General features: G+C 38.4%; 1 long non-coding RNA gene across 1 annotated transcript; it reads right to left on the bottom strand.

Moving 5' to 3' along the window:
• Nucleotides 1–16,767: 16,767 nt before the first annotated feature.
• On the bottom strand, nt 16,768–18,424 carry LOC130372655 (uncharacterized). The gene is made up of 3 exons (XR_008893391.1): nt 18,272–18,424; nt 17,805–18,001; nt 16,768–17,169 (listed from the first exon to the last, which is right to left on the bottom strand). It is a non-coding gene; the product is annotated as an uncharacterized LOC130372655 (long non-coding RNA).
• Between the last annotated feature and the right edge of the window lie 5,022 nt (nt 18,425–23,446).

Raw genomic sequence — 23,446 nt, 5'->3', positions numbered from 1 at the left:
CTCTCAGACTCCGAAAACTAGTCCATGCCTTTATCTCCTCCAGACTGGACTACTGTAACGCACTACTCTCGGGATCACTAGCAAGAGCCTGCAGAGGCTTCAATACGTACAAAAACTCTGCAGCTAGGATCCTGATGAGAGTGCGTAAGCATGAGCACATTACCCCCCATCCCTCCACTCACTCCACTGGCTTCCGGTTTCCACCCGGATTGAGTATAAGGTTTCCGTCCTCACTCACCAATCTATCCATGGACATGCCCCCCCATACCTCAAAGAACTTCTCAACCCACATAGCACAACACGCTCCCTCCGCTCCACTCACTCTAACCTCCTCCACATACCCAGAACCGAAACTGAGGTACCATGGAGATAGGGCCTTCAGTGTTGCCGCCCCACGCCTGTGGAATGCCCTCCCCTGATACCTTGAGGGCACCACAATCCACTGATTGTTTTTAAAAAAGGTCCTTAAAACATTTCTTTTTAAAAAAACCTTTGGCTCGCACTCTTAGAGTTTTTTAAAACCCCCTTTTTATTTTTATTTTTGTTTTTAACCTGTAGCCCTTGAGATCTTGGATGAAAAGGGCACTATAATTAAATGTATTATTATTATTATATACGCTTCCCCCCCACATCCCATTTGCCACACACACACACCACGCACGCACGCGTACACACACACACACACACACACACACACACATACACACAACACACACACACACTCACACACACACACACACACACACACAGGTACCCACACCCCTCGCAACCCCTGACCGGAAACGGAAGCCTCTCAAATCGGTACTAGGGGTCCAACCCCTCAACCCCCCAGCTGTTGTGGCCCCCACCCTCGCATTTCTATAATTGCTTCCGGAAACGGGGGTGCTCTCGAATTGGTCCTTTTTGGGGGGCATTATTGACTACCGTATTTTCACTATAAGGCGCACCTGAGTATAAGCCGCAGCAGCTAAATTGAATGATGTGTACATAGATAAGCCGCACTGGACTATAAGCCGCGGGTGTTTTAATATTTAATTACAATATGCAAGGTTTCGTGCACAGAGGGGATTGTCGGGAAAGAGATGGCTGCTTGAGGAAGCTCCCATTTATTAACATTTCAACAAACAAGTTGCATATTTGCATAACGTATTACCATTTAGTGCAATAGTAGCTAAAGAACATATACGGTACTGTGCTGTGTAAACAGTACTGTATCACATAGCGTATCAGACACACAAACATTTCAACTTTCAAACTTAAACGGTGCGCTCCCAGCGCACATACCGGCAGTGATCTACACAGCAGTGGTTTTCAATCAATTGTCCTTGAGGGAGTGCATAGGGGTTCCCCAGCAAAATTTGTTACCGTAATAGCGTCAAACATTTATTAACATTGGCTATTTTGGAAAAACCTTGAAAAAGTGTGAACATCTTTGAACGTTTATCTACGTTGTAGCCTACAGTAATAATAACATAACAAAAAACGAAGCTTACAGCGCTGACGAGGCAATATCAATGGCTAAATTAAATGTGTTTTTTTAAAAGTGCAAAATAAAGTGCCTGTAACACGACAGTAAGCGCGAAAGCCTAAAGTTGCAACAACGAGGCTGCTTAAAATATATGGTAATCAGCCTACCAGAACACGGCTGTAACCAGAAAAGTCAAGTCATTAATCCTCATCTCCGTCTTCTTCCTGCGTACTAAAACCACCAAAGTCCTCATCTTCAGTGTCGGAAACGAACAGGTTCAGGGTGGCTTCGTCAGCCACTCTCCTCTCTCCTTCGTTGTCGCTGTCAAAACCAACAAACTCCTCTTCGTCACTGTCGGAATCGAATAGCCTCTGATTGGCCTCAGCTGTGGCGGCGTCCTCCTCTTCATCAAGCAGTAGTCCAGCCTTTCGGAACCCGTTAATGATCGTGGATGTTTTGACACTCCTCCACGCCATCAGGACCCACTCGCAAACTTGAGCGAAAGTTGCTTTTCGCATGCGACCAGTTTTGGTGAATGATTTATCGCCGCTAGTCATCCACGCCTCCCACTGAACGCGTAGTGCCACTTTGAACGCACGATTGACACTGATGTCGAGTGGCTGCAGATGCTTCGTTGTGCCCCCAGGAATCACAGCTGGAATCGAGTTTGTGCTCTTGATGGCTGCTTTCACATTATCCGTTATATGGGCCCTCATGCTGTCCAAAACGAGCAAAGCTTTTTTTTGGCGAAAGAATCCTCCAGGGCGCTTGACGTAGCACTCCTTCATCACGCTTTCCATCATCCACCCTTTCTTGTTGACTTTAAAGGAGATGCCGTTCGGGATCTTTTCTTTCGGCATTGTAATCCGCTTAAAAATCACCATTGGCGGAAGCTTTAATCCAGATGCTGTGCAGCCAAGAACACAAGTGAAATTCGTTCTCTCGTGGCCAGTGGTTCTCAACGTGATGGACGATTCACCTTTCTTGTTAACAGTCCTAGTGAGAGGCAGGTCAAACGTCAAAGGCCACTTCATCCATATTTATGATCTGGTCCGGTCCGATGGAATATTCCTCTATCTTTCTTTGTGTGAATTCGCCGAAGTTTGTTATTTTTTCCTTGTAGTCGGGAGGGAGTTGCTGACACACAGTCGTCCGCGCCCTGATGGACAGTCCCTTTCGTCTCATAAATCTGAAACACCAGGATGGGCCGCCTCTGAAATTTTCAATTTTCATTTCGGTGGCGACTGTTTTAGCCTTCAGTCGGATCTGCATGGTGGAAACACCTCGGCCGTCTGCTCTCTGTGTGTTCACCCAATCTTCAAGAAAGTCTTCAAGTTCGGGCCATCTGCTTTTATTACCTCTGAAAGCTTTTTTTGACTTCTTGCATTGAGACAGTTCTTCTCGCTGGCATTTCCAACGTCTCACCATTGACTCATTGATGCCAAGGCCACGTGCAGCAGCTCTATTTCCTTCTTTTACAGCCAGATTGACTGCCTTTAACTTAAAAGCTGCATCATATGCAATTCTACGTTTGTTTTCCATAATGAGGGTTTGTGCATGAAAACTTCCGTTCCACAAACTGTTTCGCTTTCGTAATATTTGTCTTGCTCTCGTTCTCGTTCTGTCTTTCGTAGCCTACCACTCAAGGTTCCACTTTTACTTTTGCGCGCTACTTGAGGCTTTTCCGGTCTCCAGCATTTCCTGCTGGAGCCCGCCACTGGTGGCGGGGCGCGGCATGGCGCGGGACCGGTCATAGAGCCCAAAGAGTTAAAGTCGGTGGACTCGTCGGTAACCTGTAAAATCCATAGATTAGCCGCATCGTTATATAAGCCGCAGACTCGAAAAATTGGGAAAAAGGCGCGGCTTATAGTCCGAAAATTACGGTACTATAAAGGATGCGTTGTGACCTCATGCTGCTCTTCAAACCGCTTGTCCAGGGTCGGGTCGACGGGGCAGCAGATCCAACAGAGGACCTCAGACTTCCCTTTCCTTGGTAAGGAAAGGGAAGTCTTTGACCATCTATTGTTAATTGGAGGCATTTCTGAATGCAAATGGTCTGAGCGTGAATGTGCATGGTAATTAAGAACAGGTGGGATTTATCAGGATTAATTACCTACTGATGTGTGTACGATTGCCTTGCGCATATTTGATAAATGCAGATTTTTTTTGTACAGAAGCACATCCTAAATTTCATTCCTAAAAGAGAATTAAGATTATTTTCTACCTGGGGTTGATAAGTGAGGGCCCCTGGTGGTTTGGTCATTGTTATTTCACTCCCTTGGATTAGACTGACTGCATCCTATCAAGCGGAAGGCTGTGGCAGGGAGCGGGGGTTGACCCAGCAGCTCTATGATGTCAATGTGTCTGGGTTGGATGACCAGGGAGAGATAGAACTTTCATTATGTCTCTCTCTCTCTCTCTCTGCTGATTTTGCATGGAAAGGAAAGCCACACTAAATCATCCCACAATTTCTCCCTAGTTGTGCTTCTTTGGTATGAATTGTTTAGAGTTCATTATGAAAATTCTGTAACACTTTGTTTGAAGGTGTATACATAAGACACATAAGACTGTCATTACACTGTCATAACCATGACATGACACCTGTCATGGACATTATGAATAGTTATGACTATTAAAGTGTCATTCGGTCAATTATGTCACGTTTAATGCAACATTGACATTGGATGAGATGTCTTTGTTATGACAACCTGACATAAGCTGAGACAAAATAACTTGTCGATTGTCTTTGTTATGACAACCTGACATAAGCTGAGACAAAATAACTTGTCGATGTCTTTGTTATGACAACCTGACATAAGCTGAGACAAAATAACTTGTCGATGTCTTTGTTATGACAAACTGACATTAACGAAGACAAAATATCTTGTCGATGTCTTGGTTATGTCGACTTGACATTAACCAATAACATGACCTGTCATAAACATGTAGGCTTAAAAATCAAATGTAAAGAAACAATTTCGATTTATGTAAGATTACATTCCGCATATGACATTAATGTCATATGCGGAATGTTTTGACATTGACTGTCATGAGACCTTCATTGTACTGTCATGAATGATTCTGTTTGCCTCAAGTAGTGAAACAATTTGGACATTTCAATAACACGTCATGAAGCGTTATTACACTGTCTAATGCCTTTACAACAGGCTCATGAATGATTCTGTTGGCCTCAAGTAAAGTGAAACAATTTGGACAGTTCATTAACATGTCATGAAGCGTTATTACACTGTCTAATGCCTTTACAACAGGCTCATGAATGATTCTGTTGGCCTCAAGTAAAGTGAAACAATTTGGACATTTCAATAATATGTCATTAAAAGTTACTACACTGGCTAATTTTGACATTGATTGTCATGAGACCTTTATTATACTGTCATGAATTATTCCCTTTACCTCAAAGTGAAACAATTTGGACTTTTCAGTAAATGTTATTACACTTAATTACACACACAACAGTGTGCAGTAGTCACAACTCATAAATGTAACATGAAGCATTTGGGTATTACATGAGGAAATACCTAAACAAAAGCAATATAAGTCAAGACGGTCTCTTTTATTTACATTAAGACACAAAACAAAAAATGTATACAGTTGTGGCCAAAATGAAATAAGAACCACTTAAAAAAAAAGCACTTTCCCGTCCTTAAATGAACAAGTATGAGAACAAAACAGTTACATTAAAATAAATAATATTTTAAACGGCTGCTCAAAATAGATAAAAAACCATAAACACCAGATGTTTTGTTGAGGGGATTGTGAGGAGATATTCACTGATTTGAACAAACTTTCAGTGTTGCTCATGCCCCTTTGAACCTAGAACCCATGCCCCTTTGAACCTAGAACCCATGCCCCTTTGAACCTAAAACCCAAACCATTAAGTATATTTGTACATTATCGGGAGGAGCTTGCCCTTTTTTTGTTTTCAGTTATGACCTCTGCCATATCCTGCAGCGCTCTGCAAAGTCGGCTATCTTATCATCGTGCTCTCTATTGAGCTCTTTGAAACGATCCGGGAAGGTGAGGAACAGCTCTGCAATCACAGCAGTCCTGGCAATTGTGTTCCTGTCAACCTTCAGCTTTTCAAAAGCCTTCTTCATCGAGCCATATTGCGAGAATCTTTTCATTGCCTTATCATGCCGCCGAATAACTCCGTCTGTTGTGGTCACTTAACAAGAAAAAAACATAACATTTTTATCAGGATCCATTTTCAGACATGCATTGTTGAGTTGCAACCTATAATGTAGGTAATATAAGCAGATAAGAAAGGATTCTACACTGTAAAAACTGGGACTGGTGTTAATTAATATTCAATAGATAAAAGATAGCAACCTTTATGTAATAAAAAAGACTTTGTGCAGTTTTGAATCATATTTTCAATACCTTTTGTGTTTTTATTAATTGTTTTTTACTATTTTTTGATGGAGTAAAATCAGCTGTAATTCCCTTAGTAGTATTTAATTGTATTTTATGAGGACGATCAAAGTTCCATAAAATCTATAAATTTGACCCATTCAGAGATCTTTGGTTTTAATCATTTTACACAGTAAAAAAAGGGAATAGGGTTAATTCATATTTGATAAATAAACAGTAGCAACCTTTACATAATAAAAAAGACTTAAAGCAGTTTGGATACACATTTAGCTGAATTCAATCAATTTAATGTTTTTTATTAGGTAATTGTGTTTTACTATTTATGTCCGAAAAAAATCTGCTATGATCCCCTTAGTAGTATTTAATTATATTTTATCAGCACTGGTCTTTGGCTCTTATAACCTTCATTCCGCCGAGCGGGCATTTTGCGCCACATGGACGTCTGTCAGCACATGCAGTCAGCACATTTCTGGGACTGCCACTTCCCAAAGGTAAATAACTTTTCATTATATTCGTTAACAGATACTGTTAAACCAAGATGCAGTAGAATGTGAACATTGTTTCCCGTTTGTTACCAATAATGTCAACCTTACTCTGCTGTAAAGTCAAAATGAAGCTTTGTTGCTGTGATTCGAAGTCAGTACTACGATGGAGTATTAGGGCCATACGTGAAGAAAAAATATATTTTTGCCGTGACGAGATTAAAATCGACACGTCGACTTTAAAGTCACGTCGACATTAAACTCGAAATGTCGAGAATAAAGTTGAAACATCATATCGACTTTATTCTCGACGTGTCCATTTTTCGTTTCTCTGTCAGCACGCAGACGCTCTGGGCATCCTCCCAAGCGTGCAGCGGATGACACGAAGTAGTCGGCAATAACCCTGGGGTCATTGTTTGTGGTGTAGGCCTCCATCCAAACAATATAGCGACTAAAACCGTCAATGCAATTCGTGTCATCTTGACATTTCGAGTTTAAAGTCGACACATCGAGATTAAAGTCGACATGACATTTAAACTTTATTCTCGACATTTCGAGTTTAATGTCGACATGATGACTTTAAAGTCGACGTGTCGATTTTAATCTCGTCAAGGCAAAAAAAAATTTTTTCTTCACGTGTGGCCCTAATACTCCGTCGTAGCCTACAATACAGAGGCCGGTTTGCCTCGACCAAAAGGACAAAGTGGTCTACTCAATGCGACAATTATGTTGAGCTTTTTAACTATTTTCCTGTTATTTAATGCTCTTTTAAGACACGTCAAATGATCTACTTATACTAATTTTCCTTCCTCGCCCTTCCCTCTCGCTCACCCATGCCCTGTATCACGCAACAACCACGTTGGCTAGCTAGCTAGCAAGGAGCTAATCTCAGAGACCAAAGGATTCTTGCTTTCAGAGGTAAGCCATTTGCACAGTTTACTGTCATTGTCTCTATTAATATTTTATTAAGGCCATGGATTTCGTTACATTTCAAAACAATGTTTGTCTGTTAGCTCGTTCTGTTTGATCAATTTGGCCTTATTTTTTTTATTGGAAATAGTTTTGTGTTTGGTGCATATTCAACAAGACAGAAACAGCCGTGTCCAGGGTCAGAATACAATCATGGTTTTAGGTACGGGCGAACCAGGCAGCCGCCCGGGGCGGCATATTTGTGGGGGGCGCCAAGTCACATGGGGGGCGCCACGAGCAGTTAAAAAAAAATCGCGCTGCGTAGCGGTTATCAATGAAGTACTACATAACATTGTGTGGGGAATAGGTATTTTGGCGCCCCCTCTGGCTGCAGGCGCACATCTGCTCGTTGAGAAGGTGCCGTGCGCAGACGGAGTGAAACCCCCACTGAAGTCCGTAGCTTGACGATACAGTTAAACTGTATCGTCAAACTACCCCCCCCCCCCCAATTCTTAACGTTCATTAACAATATGTCTTCATATTTATTTATAATAGAGATCAGCCAGAAAGGACGTTTCCATTTTGTTTTAGGTCTCATTGCCGTGAGCGAAAAAATAAATGATCTGTGGTGCATCTTACAGTATGAAGTTGGGGATTATGCCCCAGTCTAGGGGTGCCTAGGGCCTAAGTAAGGAATAATCACAGAGAGGCCGGGCAATAAACAGTTTGATATGCCCGGCTCGTGGACGGCTTACCGCCCGAGACGAAGTCGAGGGCGGTAACCTTTCGCGAGCCGGGCATATCAAACTGTTTATTGCCCTGCCTTGAGGTGATTATTCCGTTTATTCTACTTCGCGCCAGCCAACATAATAAAACAATTCAAATACTTTAATAATTAGCCTTTTTCGTATTCGTATTGCATGCTTATTAAATGTATACTCTGTTTAAGTTAATCTCCCTCGAAAAGTAGTTCCCTTTAGAACTACGGTGAATAACGTTAGCTCAGCTGTAGGTAACTCGTTTCTATAGCAACCACACTAGGCTGGATCTGATCACTAGTTTAATCACGTAGTTGCTACATTCGTATCAAGTCAGTTTTAATGACGATCGATCAAACATGCACTCCTTGGTTTATTTTTACTATGGACCTCATGTTGGAAATGTATGTGATAGAAAACGATACAAGCGGCATATTGATCTACTGTGCTCAGTCAGCAGCAAGTAGAACCGACAAGTCAGCGGGCAATATGCCGGATTAATGCACCCCTCCCAGCCAATCAGAATCGAGCATTCTTAAATGAAGTAGAATAATGCTTATTTTTTCATTTCAGGCTCCAAGCAATCAAAGCATCCACGTGACAAGAGATGTTGTCATTCGATGTTTGATGGTGTACCTTGGGGAATCGACAGATGAACTCTTAAAAGAGTATGATGTAAGTAAAAGTATATGTTGAAATACAACATGTAAATACACTTTGGCAATTTTAAATTACTACTGCAGAAATACGTTTTACTTAAAAGTCCCTATCTCTTTATATTCTTCCTGAGAACTCACAAAACAGTTGAGAGACATTTTTAGAGAGACTGAAGTAACCTCTAAAATAAATTGCTTAGGATGACTTTAAGCTTCAAGAATGAGCTCACAGTGCTATATCATTTGTTAATAAGCTGGTTGGATCCTTTTTTAACTAATCTTGGATAACAATGTGACAAATGGCAAAATAGACGGACAGTCTTGCCTTTTAATTGTCAAAGGGTTTGAAGCATTTTAGGAGATGTTCAATTTGGTCATTAATATTTTGCTGTAATGTGTTTGCTATTTCAGGATGCTGATGAAGACGTTGTGTCACAGGACCTTGCTCTACAAAACATGAAAATCTACAATTTGAAGACTAGTACATCGGAAGATCCCGACGTTGGTATCGTGGTGGATGGTATCAAAGTTCTGAGCGCTCTGAGTAACATGCCAAGGGCTTGCTCCATGCTCGTTGGGTTAGCATACGCAGTGAATCTGGCCTATCCCAAGGAGCTCAGGTACACATTTGAGGCCTTCCAGAAGCTCTTTCTCGAACTGGATAGTTCGAAGCTGTCCCCAAAAGTGAAGAGCCTCAAAAATAAGCTACTAGTTTAAGCTTGAGAAGCGGACTGAAGGCTCTGTTCAATGCCTGATTTTCTGTGCTGCAGTTGATTGTTCTGAAAAATCCAAATAACCATACTCATTTCAGGGGAGTGGCATAATGTTTTTTACTTAGAGTTGGCAAAGGCCGTTGTTCTTAATCTTTGTTCACTGTAAAGGAATGCAAATTGAAGCTGTTTGTAAAAGATATTGGCCCTGATGATTTCGTTTGGCGCATGTAAAAATACACTCTGCAGTTTGTTAAATTTCTGCCTTTTTCCAAATAACCCCTCTTTCAAAAAAAATTGATTTATTGCACTTGAAAAATGTTAGATAAACATGTTCAGACAAAGTTCCAGAAATAAATGTTAACATGCTTTTATGGTTATACATGTGTATCTTTTGACCCCTTCTTTAGTAAATGCATGATATTGAGTGGATTATGCATAGAAAAATTATGGCAACAAAGCGACAATTAATACTATTGAATAGATTTCTATTCCTGTGATGCCAATTGATAGTGGAATTAAAAAATTTGGTTTAGGCATGGATCAGTAACTATAGCAGTGTAAATGTGTTGAATTGAGTAGAAATGTGCTCAAATATGAGTCGACATATTTTTTATTCAGTAAATATAAAAAGATTTCCACCAGATATTCAGTGAATATAAATCAATTTTAACCAAAAATATAGTAAATGTAGATCAATTTACACTAAATATATAGTAAATGTAGATCAATTTACACCAAATATATGGTAAATGTAGATCAATTTACACCAAATATATAGTAAATGTAGATCGATTTACACCAAATATATAGTAAATGTAGATAAATCTACACCAAATATATAGTAAATGTAGATGGAAATTAATTTCGATTTCCAAAATATTTTTGTGCTATATTGCTATGTATTTGGCAAGTTATTACTAAATCCAACACATTTTTTGTTATCACAATTTACTTACTTATTTAGTTTGAATATAGTTAATTTATTCAATACTTATTAATTAAAATTGTAGCAATTAAAATCTATTCAATTGTTTTACGTGTCACTTTGTTGCCATAATTTTTTTAAGTAACCAATGGTCACATTTTTTAGAGTGTACTTTTCTCCTGGTACATTGTTCATCCCCCTTTCAGGCTGGTTATATTAGATTTAGCTCCTTTTCTATATGCCCGTGACTAGCAATGGTGCCATTGCCAGCCTGGAAGTATCAGCACAGAAAAGTAGTCTCCTTTCTTAACTGCCTCAGAGGCTTTACCTAACATAACCAGCCACGATGGAGGATGCAGATTGAACCACTAAGGTAGGTAGAATCCTTCATCTGCTTTGGAGGCTAGTTACACTGCCCGGCCAAAAAGAAAGTCACCACCTGGGTTTTAAACTGGAAAAAGCCTTCTGTTGAACCAATTAAAAAAAACAAGGGTAATGGTTCACATCTATATTACATAACTTGAGCCAATGACAAATATATAGCTTGCCTCAAACAATATTTCCTATGTTCATAAAAACAAAATAATACAACTTGGCACCAAGTATAATTCTATTCTTTGAATGAAGTTAATACATTTAAATCGTATGTTAAATCCTAAACAAAAAAATATTGATTCACTCCAACAATTGTTTCTCATTTAAGAAATATCTATCAGAAATAATTTGTTTTATCCAATCAAAAAGATTACAATTTAATCAAACAATTGTTTCTCATTTAAACATAACATATTTTTGTATACATCATCATCATTTCCCACTCGGCTCTCGCCGCTTCATGGCCTTGGGGCGCTTCTGTCTGGATTCGACATCACATCGCGACATCAGTCAGGGTTAGGTGCTTTGTCAAAGACACCTCGAACCTTCAGGTTACCAGCCAACCCGCTCTACCACCTGTGCTACTGCCGCCACACAATATACAATATATATTAACAATCTAAATGGCAGAGTTAGACCTACTCCAGACCTCCCTCCAGACTCAGACAGACTGTCCTAGCTCACAGAACCAGTGAGTCATCGTCACTCTGGTCAAGGCTAGTGCTTTCTCCTCAAAAAGTCGCCAAAAGTCATCAATAGCAGCTGAAAAAGAACCTAGATTTGTCGCTTGTCGCTGTTTTGAAAAAAAGTCGCCAAAGGGGTTTGAAAAGTAGCTAAATATAGCGACAAAATCGCTAAGTTGGCAACAGTGCGGTTTGGTCCAGTAGTCGTAAGCGTCTTTGTATTTAATGTGCATGCGCAGGCTCATAATAAAATATAACTGTGTTTTAGGAAGAAAACAAAAAAAAAAAATTTGGATTGAATGACAAAATTATTAATCAGTTGAATACACAACCTTAAAATTTTACATTTGTCAAAATGGATATTTCTTAATTGAGCTCCTAATTAAAAATATCTATATTTCACAGTATTTTGAAATAAAAAAAAGTTATTTTAAAAATAAAACAAAAAATGTTTATTTGAATTGAATTACAAAATAATAATCAGATGAAGTACGGCTTAAAACCCTTTTTCCAGTGTAGGCATCCCTTTTTGAGTGTGCTCAATAATAATAAGAGTAAGAAACACAATGAGAAAGGCGATTAAGGAGGTGACAAGCACTTCAGAAGGATGGACTAATGGAGGTAAAAATGCCTAAGGCTACATGCACACACACACACACACACACTGGAAAAAGGGTTTTAAGCCGTACTTCATCTGATTATTATTTTGTAATTCAATTAAAATAAACATTTTTTGTTTTATTTTTAAAATAACTTTTTTTTATTTCAAAATACTGTGAAATATAGATATTTTTAATTAGGAGCTCAATTAAGAAATATCCATTTTGACAAATGTAAAATTTTAAGGTTGTGTATTCAACTGATTAATACTTTTGTCATTCAATCCAAATATTTATTTTTTGTTTTCTTCCTAAAACACTGTTATATTTGATTAGGAGCTCAATTTCGAAAAATATTTGTTCAGACAAATGTACAATTTCAAGGTTACGTACAAGCCTGCGCATGCGCATTAAATTCAAAGACGCTTACCACTACTGGACCAAACCGCAGTATTGCCAACTTAGTGATTTTGTCGCTATATTTAGCTACTTTTCAGACCCCTTTGGCGACTTTTTTTCAAAACAGCGACAAGCGACAAATCTAGCTTCTTTTTCAGCTGCTATTGGTGACTTTTGGCGACTTTTTGAGGTGAAAGCACTAGCCTTGACCAGAGTGACGATGACTCACTGGTTCTGTGAGCTAGGACAGTCTGTCTGTGTCTGGAGGGAGGTCTGGAGTAGGTCTAACTCTGCCATTTAGATTGATAATATATATTGTATATTGTGTGGCGGCAGTATCTCGGGTGGTAGAGCGGGTTGGCTGGTAACCTGAAGGTTGTTGGTTCGATCCCCGGCTTCACCAAGCAGAGTATCGAGGTGTCTTTGACAAAGCACCTAACCCTGACTGATGTTCAACAGAAGGCTTGAACATCAGTCAAGCCTTCTGATGTTTACTTGAACATCAGAAGGCTTGACTGATGTTCAAGCCTTCTGTCTTCTGTAACCCTAACCTCCAACCTGGGGATATATCTATTGATATATCCCCAGGTTCAATATATCAATAGATATATATTTTTTTCAAGCGATATATTGAACCTACCCCCCCAGGTTCAATATATCAATAGATATTTTTTTTTTCAAGCGATATATTGAACCTACCCCCCAAGGTTCAATATATCAATAGATTTTTTTTTTCTCCAATTGATATATTGAACCTACCCCCCCAGGTTCAATAAATCAATAGATTTTTTTTTTTTTTTTCAAGCGATATATTGAACCTACCCCCCCAGGTTCAATATATCAATAGATTATTTTTTTTTTTCAAGCAATATATTGAACCTACCCCCCCAGGTTCAATATATCGATGGGGTATATCGATTTCTTTTTTCATATCGATAGATTATTTGTTTTCTCCAATTGATATATTGAACCTACCCCCCCAGGTTCAATATATCAATAGATATTTTTTTTTTTTTCAAGCGATATATTGAACCTACCCCCCCAGGTTCAATATATCAATAGAATTTATTTTTTTTCAAGCGATATATTGAACCTACCCCCCCAGGTTCAATATATCAATCGATTTTTTTTTTTTTTTTTCAAGCAATATATTGAACCTACCCCCCCAGGTTCAATATATCGATGGGGTATATCGATTTCTTTTTTCATATCGATAGATTATTTGTTTTCTCCAATTGATAGATATATATGATAATATATCTATATATCTAATATATCTATTGATATATCCCCAGGTTCAATATATCAATAGATATTTTTTTTTTTCAAGCGATATATTGAACCTACCCCCCCAGGTTCAATATATCAATAGAATTTTTTTTTTTTTCAAGCGATATATTGAACCTACCCCCCCAGGTTCAATATATCAATCGATTTTTTTTTTTTTTCAAGCAATATATTGAACCTACCCCCCCAGGTTCAATATATCGATGGGGTATATCGATTTCTTTTTTCATATCGATAGATTATTTGTTTTCTCCAATTGATAGATATATATGATAATATATCTATATATCTAATATATCTATTGATATATCCCCAGGTTCAATATATCAATAGATATTTTTTTTTTTCAAGCGATATATTGAACCTACCCCCCCAGGTTCAATATATCAATAGAATTTTATTTTTTTTCAAGCGATATATTGAACCTACCCCCCCAGGTTCAATATATCAATAGATTTTTTTTTTCTCCAATTGATATATTGAACCTGGGGGGGTAGGTTCAATATATCGCTTGAAAAAAAATAAAATTCTATTGATTCTTTTTTTTTTTCAAGCGATATATTGAACCTACCCCCCCAGGTTCAATATATCAATCGATTTTTTTTTTTTTTTCAAGCAATATATTGAACCTACCCCCCCAAGTTCAATATATCGATGGGGTATATCGATTTCTTTTTTCATATCGATAGATTATTTGTTTTCTCCAATTGATATATTGAACCTACCCCCCCAGGTTCAATATATCAATATATATTTTTTTTTTTTCAAGGGATATATTGAACCTACCCCCCCAGGTTCAATATATTGTTGGAGTGAATATTGATTCACTCCAACAATTGTTTCTCATTTAAGAAATATCTATCAGAAATAATTTGTTTTATCCAATCAAAAAGATTAAAATTTAATCAAACAATTGTTTCTCATTTAAGTCATAATATGCATCCAATATAATTTGTTTTATCCAATTTAAAAGATAAAAATCGAATCAAACAATTGTTTCTCATTTAAGAAATATCTATCAGAAATAATTTGTTTTATCCAATCAAAAAGATTAAAATTTAATCAAACAATTGTTTCTCATTTAAACATGAACATTTTTAAACATAACATATTTTTGTATACAATATATATTAAAAATCTAAATGGCAGAGTTAGCTCACAGAACCATGAGTCATCGTCACTCTGGTCAAGGCTCCCTACTGCAGGTTCAGCTGTAGGTGTATGGAGGTAGATTTGTGTCTTTATTATGCAATCAAAAATAATAGGTTTGAGAGCAAAACTTTCCACACTGCAATCAAAAAATAGGTTTGAGAGCAAAACTTTCCACACTGCAATCAAAAAATAGATTTGAGAGCAAAACTATCGACACTGCAATCAAAAAATGTTTTATTGCAAGATAAATTAATGTGATCTCAAACCTATTTTTTGATTGCAGTGTGGAAAGTTTTGCTCTCAAACCTATTATTTTTGATTGCATAATAAAGACACAAATCTACCTCCATAGGTGCTACCTTGAATGAATAAGCAGCCGATGTTCCAAAAAGCTTCAAAACATGATCAGGCAGCTGGTGCTCAAAGCAAGCATCACCTGACAGCTTTAATCCATATCGGATGTATAGGATGGAGTTTAAGGTCTGCAAGGACATCCGGCTCCTGAGTTTGATTTTTACCACGAGGACTGAGCTGCCTGTAAGTGCGTTGAGACGGGGGAGGGGCCGCGCAGGCACCCGGTGCTCGTTGTGAAGAGGTAATAGCGATAGTGCTTTCACCTCAAAAAGTCGCCAAAAGTCACCAATAGCAGCTGAAAGAGGAGCTAGATTTGTCGCTTGTCGCTGTTTTGAAAAAAAGTTGCCAAAGGGTTCTGAAAAGTAGCTAAGTATAGCGTCAAAATCGCTAAGTTGGCAACACTGCGGTTTGGTCCAGTAGTCGTAAGCGTCTTTGTATTTAATGCGCATGCGCAGGCTTGTACGTAACCTTGAAATTGTACATTTGTCTAAACAAATATTTCTAAATTGAGCTCCTAATCAAATATAACTGTGTTTTAGGAAGAAAACAAAAAAGAAATATTTGGATTGAATGACAAAAGTATTAATCAGTTGAATACACAACCTTAAAATTTTACATTTGTCAAAATGGATATTTCTTAATTGAGCTCCTAATTAAAAATATCTATATTTCACAGTATTTTGAAATAAAAAAAAGTTATTTTAAAAATAAAACAAAAAATGTTTATTTGAATTGAATTACAAAATAATAATCAGATGAAGTACGGCTTAAAAAACTTTTTCCACACTGGAAAAAGGGATTTATGCCGCACTTCATCTGATTATTATTTTGTAATTCAATTCAAATAAAAAAATTTTGTTTTATTTTTAAAATAACTTTTTTTTACTTCAAAATACTGTGAAATATAGATATTTTTAGTTAGGAGTTCAATTAAGAAATATCTATTTTGACAAATGTAAAATGTCAAGGTTACGTACAAGCCTGCGCATGCGCATTAAATACAAAGACGCTTACGACTACTGGACCAAACCGCAGTGTTGCCAACTTAGCGATTTTGTCGCTATATTTAGCTACTTTTCAGACCCCTTTGGCGACTTTTTTTCAAAACAGCGACAAGCGACAAATCTAGCTTCTTTTTCAGCTGCTATTGGTGACTTTTGGCGACTTTTTGAGGTGAAAGCACTACCCTTGACCAGAGTGACGATGACCCACTGGCGGCAGTAGCTCAGGTGGTAGAGCGGGTTGGCTGGTAATCTGAAGGTTGTTGGTTCAATCCCCGGCTTCACCAAGCAGTGTATCGAGGTGTCTTTGGCAAAGCACCTAACCCTGACTGATGTCGCGATGTGATGTCGAATCCAGACAGAAGCGCCTCAAGGCCATGAAGCGGCGAGAGCCGAGCGGGAAAAAATGATGATGATGATGTATACAATAATGAGAAACAATTGTTTGATTAAATTGTAATCTTTTTGATTGGATAAACCAAATTATTTCTGATAGATATTTCTTAAATGAGAACCAATTGTTGGAGTGAATCAATATTTTTTTGTTTAGGATTTAACATACGATTTAAATGTATTAACTTCATTCAAAGAATAGAATTATGCTTGGTGCCAAGTTGTATTATTTTGTTTTTATGAACATAGGAAATATTGTTTGAGGCAAGCTATATATTTGTCATTGGCTCAAGTTATGTAATATAGATGTGAACCATTACCCATATTTTTTTTACTTGGTTCAACAGAAGACTTTTTCCAGTGTAGCACATATTTATACGACGCAATACTATAATACTGCATGAATAACGTTAATTGTATTGCCTTTGTACCTGACTTGCTAGTAGAGGCATGGACATTGGGGGCTCCCTGAATTTGGGCAATTAGGAAGTCCTTATCATTTTTCAATTCCCTGTTTGCCTCCTCCAGGTTTTTAATGTTGCTCTCTAGGTGTTCAATCTTCTGTTTGTCCATCTTGGTTTGTTGTTTAAGTTTGTTCAACTCCATTGCCCCTGTTGGTGACCCTGTACATTATGGGCAAACAAAGATTTCAATTAAGCTCCCCCAAAAGGATGGTAATATCCAGAAAATTACAACAAAGTAAATTCCTATTACTCAAAAATGAAAAATACATAAACTGTGTTACAGGATTTTTTTCAGAACCTGTAACTTTGTTACATGCATAGGTTGTGAATTCAGTCTTTATGAATCACATTTAAATTGTTATAAATTGTTATAACTGATATCAGTTTAAGATTGTGTTCGTCTGAACAAACTCCGAGACCAATTCACTAGGCCTACACACTACAGTTAGTTGAAATAAGTATATTGTATTCCACTGAAACATTAGCACATTAATTCATTTATTGTAAACATTACTTATCTTATTTTTGAAAAATTGTATCCATTTGTTCTTATTGCACCCTGGGTCAGATACTAACGTTATTTCGATAACTCTACATGTCTGGCACATATTTTGCAATTGACAATAAAGCTGACTTTGACATCTATTCAGCTATTGAAGTTTATTTTTAACTTCCATCAATTAATTAAGTGTGACAACAATTAATTAAGTGTGTAATACTCCACATATACCACAAGTTCACTATTGTACAATAATGTTAAACCCTGCTGGCAAAAGTAAAAGGAAAACACTTACATAATTTCCTTGGGGAATATTTGACGTTCTTTTTGACCTTCTTTGGTCTAATAGGGACCGTCTCTTCTGGCTGGTCCTGCACTGACTGGTCCTCATTTGACTCAATTTGGGTTGGGGAATCTTCTTTCAGTTCGGTGGCATCCATGTCGTCATCACGTGCTCTCCTCTTAAAACGTGTTTCCATTTCCATATGGTAGCTAGTTGGTAAAAGCAAAGAACACAAGGACCGCGCCATCTCAGCTAACTTTATAGAGTAAACTCCAAATTTCGGAGGCAGTTTTGCCTAACCTAGTTGTTTTAAAAATAGCTTGAACAAAATTGGACTTAAAGCTATCGTAGCCTGCCTTACAATTACAAAAGTCTGTAAGATATGAAAATGTTTACTAGCACTATTGCTAAAAACTACGTTCAGGTACATTAGTAAAAATGAATGTCAAATATAAATGTTATACAATTTTTTGGCTTACCTAGAATAGTTTATCGTCTAACTCTTCTGACAGTCTTCGGTGCGCATCCAACTCGTCTGTTTCGTTTCCCAAATTCAGTTGATGGCCTCCACCTCCCTCTCACTGGCTACGCATTAAATTGTCACCTCTGATTGGCTGGTTTAAATTTTGGCGCTAGCTTGTTTGGAACGTTGGCCACTTCTTCGCTGTTTTCTTGGTTGTGCTCGCATTGAGTTCCCCCTACAGCTTCGGAGGAGATATTTTACAACACTTTCGTAACTACTCGTTGATGACCCTTCCACTTCCACTTCTACGCTAGTCATGTGCATTTGTATTCAAACTAAAAAGCAAAAAGTTGTGGTTCCAACATTCCAAACTTGCCTGGCAAGTGGCAACGGATGATCGCGTCGAACGATGACGTAGGAAGGTTCATGAACATTCGCCCTCATTCATTGAGCGTCACAAGACGAAATGACATTAAAGGGATAACACTTATTTTACAATTGACATTTATTAGCGTTGCTAACTTTATATTTGTATTGTATTTAATTGTTTAATCGCATTTAGCTAGTGAACTGAGTGTATTAACACAAGCTAGCTAGACTATGATACACTAAATAAACAAAAATAAGTAAAATTACAATAACAATGTGAAAATAAACAAAAATAACTATTTACATGATTTCCCTCCCTCCCCCTCCTTTCTTCTCCGGGCGTTTAGGCATCTTTCAAAATGTTCATAAAACCAAACTCACAAAAGTAAATAAAAATAAAACCACACACGAGCGCGCAAATCAACCACTTGCTTCACACTCGCACTCTGGGGAGGAGCCTGCTAGTTTACGCGGCACACCCCTTGCGCATTTGTTTTCTCAACCACAGGTGAGACGGTGTTTGGATATGCTGGATATCGTCAGAAAGGTATTTTTATTGGCTATTAGGATATCTAAGGCCCGTCCCCGACCCTTGCTGTCTGCTGGTGTAGCTGTCAATCAAAGTATACATGCCCCGTTTTGATAGTGATCGCCTCATTGGCTTGTAGACAAGGAAGTATTGGTGAGGGCTCACCGTGAGATCCCAAGCGAACACAGAGGATTCCATGAATCAGACGACAATAGCGGCATTCAAACCCTATATCGCAGTTTTCTACAAAAAAACATTGCAGCGTTTCGGTTTTCTATTTTTCGGCTGCTTTGTATAAGATGGCTTGTGCATATACACAATGTAATTAGACTAAAATAATATTGATATTCGATTTCTGTGGACTCTTATGAACATTTCAAGACCCAACATGAAGTATCAACTCATTGCTAAGGATATCCACAACGACGATAAAGTTAGAATGCACCAAGGGAGGAGGAGGGTCGGCTATTTTGACCTAAGACACTAGGATATTTTTGATCTATATTCGCTAAACATATTTATTCCACCGAATGGTTGTCATTGGATGACATTCCTGAGATTCTAAGCTTTCAAACGGTGTATGACATGACTATATCACTCAACTGAATGATGCCGAAAATTGACCCAGCATGTTGGGGGGAAGGGGTGGTGTGTAACTAAAACGTGCCCGCCGGCGGGATTTGAGGATTATGTGGTTAAAACACTAGCTACCCTCTGGTGGAAACGCGCCATAAGATACTTCCGTTTCCGTTTATGAACACATGCTTGTGTAAATCCATGCTTGCCTCACAAATTTGAATTTGCGCATTGTCCAGATAAGAGTTGTTATAATAAGACCATCAGAGAGACAAGTTGTTGTTGCAATGACACGATTATTACAAGGACTTCTAAAAAATATGTGGCGTTCTGATAATAAGAAAAACAAAAGAAAAATAGTTCGATGGATGCAGAAGTGGGGTATCCTAAGGAGAAGGATTAACTGTGCAAAATGCCATAGAAGAATGCATTTGGTCAAATTCAATCGCAGCAATGGGTTAATGTGGTAAGCGGCTCTAACTTGTTAGCTATTTTAGCTTTCGTTTTTTAATTTAAGTATTTATGAAGTCATAGAACATAGCAGATACTTTTAAGTGGATCATTGGATTCGCTTCACTTTAATTTTTTCAATTTAGCCGCCTGAAATCTAATAATAATTGATATTATTCACAATTTTGCCTTATTTTTCACAGGGTCTGTAAGCATCACAAAGGTTCCACACTCTCAGTGCGTAAAGGATCAATATTCACCAGGTCTCACACCCCTTTGAAGAGTTCATGCTCCGGTATAGTTTCATTTTTCAAAATGTTAAACGTTTCAAATGTTATTCTTCTATTGATTAAAATAAAATTGGAATTTAACTTGGGTACTAGCTAAACAAATTTTAAGCATAGTACTATTTGCTTTTACACAACCAATTATCCAGGCTTTTATTGTAACAACAGTACAATTTTGAGTTGCTCCAATTAGGTCCATTTAATTTTTTTTTTTAGGTTTGCACAAGGTTTACAATTAAAGCAGCTTGCCATGGTCACTGATGGGATAGCAGCAAGCTCCAAAACGCTGACAAGAATGACAAAAACATTCCGAAAGGTAGATATTACCATACTCAACCTGTTTTATACAGTCTATCGTCACAACCCACTGTTAACAAATGGGTTCAACATTGATACAAACTTAGGTACTCATTCAATGAAAATACTGTACATTGATGGCTTGTGTGCGAAAATGCAAAACAAACTTAATTCATTGTGCATACAGAATATTTAGTTCCATACTAAGGCATTGTTACAGGTTAACTTTAATATTTCTACATTTGAAGGTGTGTGTTGCTGCCCTCACTCGACTGCGTAAGAGAGGAATGAAAATTGGTGGTCGTCATCGATTTGTCATCATTGATGAGAGCAAATTTGCCCACAAACGAAAGGTAGGCTGTCAATGTATGCAGCTGTACCATATCTTTACTAAAGTTGACATTTATAATTATTACTAATTTGAGGAGAATAATTCAGATGTCCACTGTTTCCTTGTGTGCACACTTATTCCGGCTTTAATTAACATAAATAAAAACATAATAGATAAACAAGTGAACTCTGTTTTCAAATCAAGATTGTTATCAATTGAGGCTCTAATGAAGTGAAGAAAGTTGACGCTTGGCTTGTAACTGGCATTTAAAAGCGAGAACACATTTCTCCAATCCTGGCGTCCATCCATTGTTTCCCTGTGCATTTTAGAATAAATGTTAATATTTTATTATATGCTTTTAAATCTTTAAATAGCCTAGCACCACACTACATTACAGACCTTTTACAAGTATGTCCTCTCCAGAGGGGTGTTCCACGAACGGAGGTTTAACAAACACTGAGTTAACGCTGAACTCTAGGTTGATTGACCCTGTGCCGACCAACCCAGAGTTTTCGGTTCCACAGCAGCGGTTATGCATTAGTTCAATCAACTCGGGGTTGGTTAACACAGGGTTGTGCGCGTCCACGCCAAACTTAAAAAGACGTGATGTATGGATCATGGAAACCCTGATCGATATGGCGAAACAGGCCGCTTATTTAAATGAAATGGAACTCCAGGTTCTCCTGGAGAGCTATGACGAGGAGAAGGACATTATCACACAACCCAGTCGCCAAGAAAAAACGTCAGTGGTGTACGTTTCCATGAACACTGGATACGTAGCATTTCAACGTAAAAAATAGCGTGTTATACCTACAGTATCCACGTGTGCCGCTGTGGAGGCGGGTTTCGGGGTTTGGGTTTCACGGCTTTCGCGGTAAATTGTGGACACGATTGTTTAGGGGGGGGGGGGGGGGGAGACTGTTGTTGACCGGGGAGGGGGGGGGGGGGGGAGACACGTTTGTTGAGGGGGGGGGAGACACGTTTGTAGGGGGGGGGCACGCTCGACAACGAGAGTTGGGTTTTATTGAACGAGACTTCAACACGGAACAGCTGCGCGAAACGATGGTCACGTCACTCTCGGTGACGGTGTCGACAATAATGAACACACGGACAATGTTAATAGAACAACACACAACCACATAACATCCCGAACCCATTAACCCCACTTAATCCTAACAACAAAACAAGTTAACAAAAGCCCCATTTGTCAACTGAGAACCCCAATTCCCAGAATCCCCCGCGGCTCCGGAACACGGCGTAGCTTATATTAATCTTTATTATCTGAATGGGAAATGCAATATTTTAGGACAGATACACCATTAAACGCGTTTCTAATGACATTTCTAGCGAGAAATGTACATTTTCCTTACATAATCTTCAGTCAGTGAATGTGTATGATCTTTATTAATCTTTATTATCTGAATGGGAAATGCAATATTTTAGGACCGATTCACCGTTAAACGTGTTTCTAATAACATTTCTAGCGAGAAATATACTTTTTAATTGCATAATCTTCAGTCAGTGATTGTGTCTGATCTTTAGTTTTATAGTTATTAGGAGTTGATCGGCTCGCTCGCATGTTTCAACGACGTCAGGTTGCTTTCGCTAAACTAGCAGCTCACGTGCTTCCTGCGTTTGCGTTATTAAACTGTTACTTTATGTAACTTTTAATGATATCATCTTGTTAGAAACACGTATATCTGAGAGCCAACCCAGTCGCCAAAAACATACCTACGTTGACAGTGTACGTTTCGTGAACACTGGATTACGTCGCATTTCAACATAAAATAGCGTGTTATACACACACACACACGCACGCACATGCACAGACACACACACACAAGCACACACAAGCACACACACGCACGCACGCACAGACACACAGACACACACACACACACACACACACACACACACACACACACACACGCACACGGTGCATTTCGCTGCTAAAACAACAACAAAAATATTCCCTCAAATATTATTACTTTCAAAACGTTGGCCAAAATGGCCAATAATATCTTTTTTTTTTGGGATGCTTCTAGGACATTTTGGGTGGATTTTGAACGGTATGTGGGGGGCACGTTTTTTGCAGGACCTGGCAACCCTGCGCTGTTGCCCGAGATCTGGCTCCACCCCGGCGTGGTGCCGTCTCCTTTTGACCTTTTGACCCCAGACTTCTGGGGGAATAGCTGAATCAATTCATTAGTCAATCAGAAGCATGTAAATATCTTTCCGGTGGGGTAAGAGGACGAACAAGGTGTCCTTCAACATCTACGCTTCCAGGCGATTGCAACGGTGCCACACATGAGCATATTCGAACATGTTTAATGGTAGTAATTAGCTGTCGAA

This window comes from Gadus chalcogrammus, chromosome 19 (assembly GCF_026213295.1).
Source record: "Gadus chalcogrammus isolate NIFS_2021 chromosome 19, NIFS_Gcha_1.0, whole genome shotgun sequence".
NCBI classification, from domain to species: domain Eukaryota; kingdom Metazoa; phylum Chordata; class Actinopteri; order Gadiformes; family Gadidae; genus Gadus; species Gadus chalcogrammus.
The sequence above is the reverse complement of the archived record's forward strand: the minus strand, read 5'-3'. Positions and strand labels throughout refer to the sequence as shown.